The following is a 6915-nucleotide window of genomic DNA, read 5'->3' on the forward strand; positions in this document are numbered from 1 at the left end:
AAAAATTTTTTTTACGCTCAAATGTCCATGCAATATTTTATTGATGCTAATCATACTAATGTCCAAAGACGCCTCTATCTCACGGTATGTCACATGACGATCTTGCTTTATCAGTTCACGCACAGCATCGATCTTTTCTGGCACAACAACGGATTTTGGACGACCTGCTCGGGATTCGTCCTGGATCGAACATCGACCACGATTAAATTCGTTATACCAATTTTTTACAGTGCTGTAGGATGGCGCTTTATCGCTGAATAAAGAATTAAGTTCATCGAAGCACTCTTGTCTTGACAATCCACGTCGAAAGTTATGAAAAATAATGGCTCGAAAATGTTTTCGATTCAATTCCATTTTTTGAAAGAGAAGAACTTTTCAATTTACTGTCAACAACACAAATGGAGCTATAATGGTAAATCGTCTGCTGAATTTATGTTTAAAAATATCAAACTTTCGATTAAAATCGTCTGCGGTCGCCTAGCAACACTTACTGTTGCCAAGGCCAGATATATAAATAGCAACCCTCGTAATAAGATTAAATATTAAGTCTAATTTCTTGTATGTATTGTGTGTGTTACTCTAGACAATGGATTTTTTTTAAATGTATGATGGAACAGTTCCCTGAATATTCGTAATCTTATTATTATGCAAACATATTTTATTTTAATTTTGCAAGAATCGCATACAATAAGAATTACATGAAATCTGTTTTTTGGGCATTCAGGGTCTTTGTCTAAGTTATTTAAATTTGTAACAGCTAGTTTTAAAATGCATAAGAGTTCATTAAAAATTGGAGTAAATGTAGTACCCTATTGATATAAATAGTATTATTATTGAAAAGAAATAATAAGCATAATGCTTTACCAATGCTAATGAAGTCATATGAGCTGAAAAATCTACTCTCTTAAAATGAAAGAGTTATTTCCCCTACTCAAAAAAGAGTTAAAATTTTTTAACTCAACTTGAGTGAAACACATTCTTATTTGAGAGAAATTCTTGCTTTGCGTTTACTCAAACTTGAGTGGTATTTATTAAGCAATATTTGAGTGTTTTTAGCTCAAACTTGAGTGATTTATTTATTATTTAATTGTGAGCGAAATATAAGCTGGAATTTCTATCGTTTTATTTTAAAAGCAAACGATAATAAATCTAAATAAAAATTTTATGTTCTGTGATCTAAATAGATTGTGTCTTCGTTTTTATTTTACGTTTAATTTTTTTTCTGGAGAATATGTCATTTAATATTTTGAATTAAGAAGAATTAAAACAACTTTTAGTTCACAGCGGTATTTCTGAAGAAGACGCTGTTTAATTTTTAGTAAGTAGATATACCTTGTTGCTTTTATTTTGAAAATACTTTTATTTTGAATGTGTTATATACACATTCCATTTAAATTAGCTGTTTTTCAGCATTTTTTTTTATTTTTATAAAATACTATTCATTTAAATTATTTGTCAAAAAAATTTATTAAAATTGAAAGTGTTAAATGTGGATGATTATGGAATATTAAAAAAATCTGATTCCATGCTAGAATCTTTATCAAAGCATGTGGAAATATATCTCATAAGAGTCCTAAAAATTTTTCAGATTTCCTATTAAAGTTTTAACATTTTATTTTAATATAATAAATTCATATCCATGTTTTAATTTTGGTACGAAACATTTCTGGATAATTAATTTCATATCATTCTATACTTTTTTTATAAAAGATATTTACGAAATTATTCTTCATACAGACTATAATTGCTGTTATTTAAATAGCTTTCTATTAAAAAAGTTAACTGTCTTTAATTTATGAAAGTTCACATTTGCAACATCCATTCATTCAAATCAGAATCTTCAGATGTTCTATGGATTTTATTATAAATATATAATTCAAAGAAAAAGTGGAAAATTTTATATTTAAAAAAATTGAGCTGTATTTTGAATTTTTCTGTTTTTATCCTGTTTTTAGCTTTTATTTAATTGGAATTCAGAATTAATACTATCTTCGTATTTCACGAAGTATTTATCACATTATACAAACTATTTTTCCTTTGTTGCTAGCATAAAAGTTCTTACCACTTTTCTTCAAGTTCAATTTTTGAGCAAAATTGAAAATGCAGAATTAATACTTAATTAAAAGTACAATGCTAATTAAAGTTTTTGAACATGCAAATAAATTAGAATTTTACAATAGTTACAGATTAATAGTAAAAAAATAGGAGCAGAATTAAAAATAATATTTATTATGGAGATATTGTTTAATTTGAATTTATATACCTATATCCCAGCTGAAAATGAAGTGTAGTTTTTCTACAGAATTGAAGTAATGTCGTAGTTTTTCTAGAGTTAACTGCAAGTTTTCTGTAGTTCAATCTTAACTGCAAAAACACTGCAGTTATTTTGCAGCTAATGCGAAGTAATTCCTCAGTAATTTATTTCGAAAAAACTTTTAGCTATTGTCTACAAAATTACTGTAGTTTAAGTGAGGTCACTTTAAAATCATAAAGTTAGAAAAAACTGAAACTTTAAATCCGTGGTCATTCTGCAGTAAATTTGAAGAAATTATGCAGTCATTGTTTCAGAAGAATACTTTCTAATCAATTTGCAGAAAAACTGCAGTTACTTTGCATTGTTGTAAAATTGAAAGAGTTTGATGTCTTCCATCAAATCTTATTGGGTAATTTATTTAAATGCTTTTTCTATCCAACAGTCCTAGCATAAGTTCTATCCTCCCAGATGGAAGAAAATGAAAATATGTATACATATGCTGTTTAAGATTTTATTTAATATTTGAACGTTTTCTAGAACTTTCTAGAAGCTTCTATAACATCATTTCCTGATCCTTATTTAATTGTATGTAAGTTCATGTGTTTAAAAAGAAACGCAGTTACTCTGTTTGATATATGTCGGGCGTGTTCAATAAATCAGGGTTGTTAGTCATCTGGATTCTGATTCCCTCAACGTCGGATTATTACTCTCTTTTTCCGTGGAAATCTAGTTCCTAAAAAATTCAAATATTATTAATAAGAAAAGTTAAAACTACAACAATAATACGCTATAATACGCTATTAATACGCATGAAAGGTAATATATATAAATATATATATATATATATATATATATATATATATATATATATATATATATATATATATATATATATATATATATATATATATATATATATATTATATATATATATATATATATACTAGCTGTACCCTGCGTGCGTTGCAACGCTTTCAGTTTGAATTTAAATTTTGTATTTAAGTGTGTAAATGAGATTTGTGGATTTGTGATTATGATTTGAATAGAGAATTTTATTTAATGGTGAAAAAACCAGTGATAGCCTCAACAGTTAATTCTCCAGGATATCGTTAGTGCATTTTCAAACAGACATGTATGGTGATGCACACCGACCATGAAACATATTTTGGATGATGATCTGAAATAATTCTGGATCAATGGCGTCATGAATATTTCTGCTGATATGAGCTGACCAATTTGTCCTGGTGTGAGTTTTTCAATAAGCCAAATCATGTGGCAATTCTCTGTTTCTGCCGTTCAATAAAATACATCAAACACCGTGTCTCTCTAAAAACATGACTTTTCGCAATAAAACCAAGTTTAGAGCTTAATATTTGTTTTAACTCACGTGTGATAATGTATCATGAAGATCCGATGATGTTTGCCTAAGTTACTAAAGTTCTTTAATTTTAGCTCAAGCAGGATTGCATGTGAATGTAATAAATAACTCTAGCTGTCCATATGCGCACCGATACTTGTAGCAGCACCGAATGAAGTCATTTGGAAACACGAATGTACTGACCTATATTCGCCAAGAAAAGTTTCTATTGATTTGCTTGACCCGATAACAACGTTGATAATGGCTCGGCTGGCGACGTTAAATCTGGTAGTTACACTTTGCCTCCAGAACAGCAAATTCCAGCTGTTTCGTTCTTAAATTTGAGAGCACTACAAAACATACATAATTGATCCATTTTTCCGATGATGACGCTTGGGTGAAAGACTATAGTTGGTTGTCGGATCATAGTGAAATGCACTGAGATTCAAATCAGAGTATTGGCAGCGTCTGAATAGCGAAGTGCGTTCTTGATTGATTTTTATTCTTGCATCCCGTTGCTCTGATGTTTCTGACGAACGGGCTTGATAAGTGCGTAGTTGATTTGTTAACAGTCTTCTTTCCTGTTTCTCAGACGTTTCTAAGGAACGGGCTAAAGCATTGTGTTCTCGATTAGTTTCAAGTCTTTCTTCCCGTTGCTCCGATTTTTCTGAAACACGGTTAGTTCTCTTCTTGCGTGCTTGAGATGTTGATCGACTAAGAGCGATTCGTTTAGGCGGCATATTTTTGCAAATATTCTCTTTCAAACAAAAAGAAATGTAGAAGTTGACAGTGGTCGCAAATTTGCTAATTCGAAAATTCACGTATTTATTTTAAATAATAAAAAAGCAATAAAAATGAAATAAATTAAATAAGAAATATAATAATGATAAAATTTAAAACAAAAATCTATTTTTGGTAAAAATATACTTGTGGGTGCCCCTTGACGAAATTGGTAACTTATGTTTATCACCATTCCTGTTTGCGCGGAACACCGCGGTAACAGGAATGGCTGCCGAAACATAAGGATATTTTAATAATACATTGGAAAATTTCAGCAAGACATCGGCCAAAACTTTATAAAATTGCAATGAACCCAATGTAAGCAAAATTAATAAACCCAATAAAATGCATTTTGAATCGAAATAAAAATTAATGGAGTAAGCACAGAAAGAAAAGGAAAAAAAAAACATCTCACTTATTCATTAAGCTTGAATTTCCTCAGTTTTAGGTGCACAGAATTCTCTAATAGCAGTTAGATACTGTCTAAATTTATCATGAATAGAATCTGTGTTCCTCCATCGCCACATAAATTTGGCGAAATACGAATTGAAAATGGCGTCTGTGGTATCGGAATGGCGGTGAAATTTTTTCTAAAGTCCTTTTTTTATGACTGCCCACATACCTTCGATCCTATTGATCAGAAGCAAAAGTAACCTAACCAGCCGGTATCGAACATAGAACTAACGGACTTCTGAAATTACATATACCGTTGAACATTTAAAAATAACGCTGAAATTTAAACGAATCAGAATCACGATTGGGATTCAACATCGGCCAGCTTGGAGATCAACCGCTATCACAACTTGGTGAGAGTCAAGGGGCACCCTCAAATATAGTCTACTCCTATTTTTTAAATGAAATAATTAAAATGAATGAGAATTCGCAAACTTTGTAATAATAAACAATCTAATAGTTTTCAAATGACAACTGTCAGCAATGAAAAATTGCATACTGAATTGAGCTAAAATTGCATACTAAATATAAATAATTATTAAAAGCGTGCAAGATGAATAAAATTTGCTTTTGCCTTGATTTTTATTAAACAGTTTTCACAATACTAAATCCGTGATACGACCAATAATTACGAAACTTATTCTCGTTGATTTTACGTGCTTGTGCTCACCTGAAATAAAGAACCGAATTATGATTAAATATTAAAGTATATGTAATTTACTTTTCTAAAAGTATATAGTGCTATAAGATAGAAAATATCACTGTAGTTATCTTCAAGATATTTGAAAACTGATTCGTGTACAGCAAAATTTAAAACAATGGCTAACTTTTAACCAATCAGAAAATTCCATTTCGATTTTCGCTGATACCGCTGGAACGGTTTGTGGCAGAATGTTCTATTGTGAATCTAAACCATTCTCGAATCCTTCTGAAGGTACACAGAAAATTTCATTTAAATCAGTCCAGCCGTTTAGGAGGAGTTCAGTGACATACACACGAACAGTCGAAATATATATATAAAGATATATATATATATATATATATATATATATATATATATATATATATATATATATATATATATATATATATATATATATATATATATATATATATATATTTATACATATATATATATATTTATATATATTTATACATATATATATATATATATATATATATATATTTATATATATTGTATTCTTTTAAAACATTGCTTCTCAACGAGGCGGTAGTAGAATGTTGAGGGTTAGTGAACTTGTTCTGGGCTGTAGGGGGGCGATGAGCATGTTTTGTCATTCAAATTTAATATTAAAACTCCCAAATAAAATTATTAAATTAAGATTAATTTAATCAATAAAATTAATCCAAAGTTAATATTAAAAAAAGATTAAATTAATATAATAAATTTATCCGATTCACCATTTGTACCAGCAATAAAGTGAACTTATGCGACATTTATTCACCAATTCGAACCAGTGTAGCCCATGATTCAGTTGCTTTTCCCTTTGACTCAATCAAGCCATTTGGCGAAAATTGAAATGCATGCGCTTTCAGTAGGAATGTTTGATTTGAACTATGTTTCTTATGATGGTTTTCGTTCGCTTCCTCTTAGTTTTCCTCATTAGTTTTGATTCGATTTCAGTATTCATTTGGCCAGGTACGTCAGCGATTAATTTCTTTATCATAAATTACTTATTAATTTCGAGAAATAGTTGATTTTCTTTCATTGTTTGTATTTTGCTGCCGCCAAAAATGTTGATTAGCAAAAAGAAGTGTCGTCAAAACAGTGTCACGTGCTTTTTGATAACGTATGTTAGCTTGCTCATTCTTTTTTTTTTTTTTTTTTGCACGCATTACTTTTGCATTAAAGCTATGAGTGTAGAGAGCCTTAAGAATATATAATTCCTTCTAGTTGTTACATTTGCCCCTGTTTTTTTTATTAATATTTTGTAATATTTTACATGACAGCACTCGTTTTTATAACAATAGTTTAATGGAATTTCATAGTTTCAATATTGTGCCCGAACCGCATAACGTCAGAAGAGAGTGATTGTTTACAGACCACCCC

Source organism: Parasteatoda tepidariorum, chromosome 7, assembly GCF_982258835.1.
Source record: "Parasteatoda tepidariorum strain Cologne lab strain chromosome 7, Ptep-v5.0, whole genome shotgun sequence".
Classification (NCBI taxonomy): domain Eukaryota; kingdom Metazoa; phylum Arthropoda; class Arachnida; order Araneae; family Theridiidae; genus Parasteatoda; species Parasteatoda tepidariorum.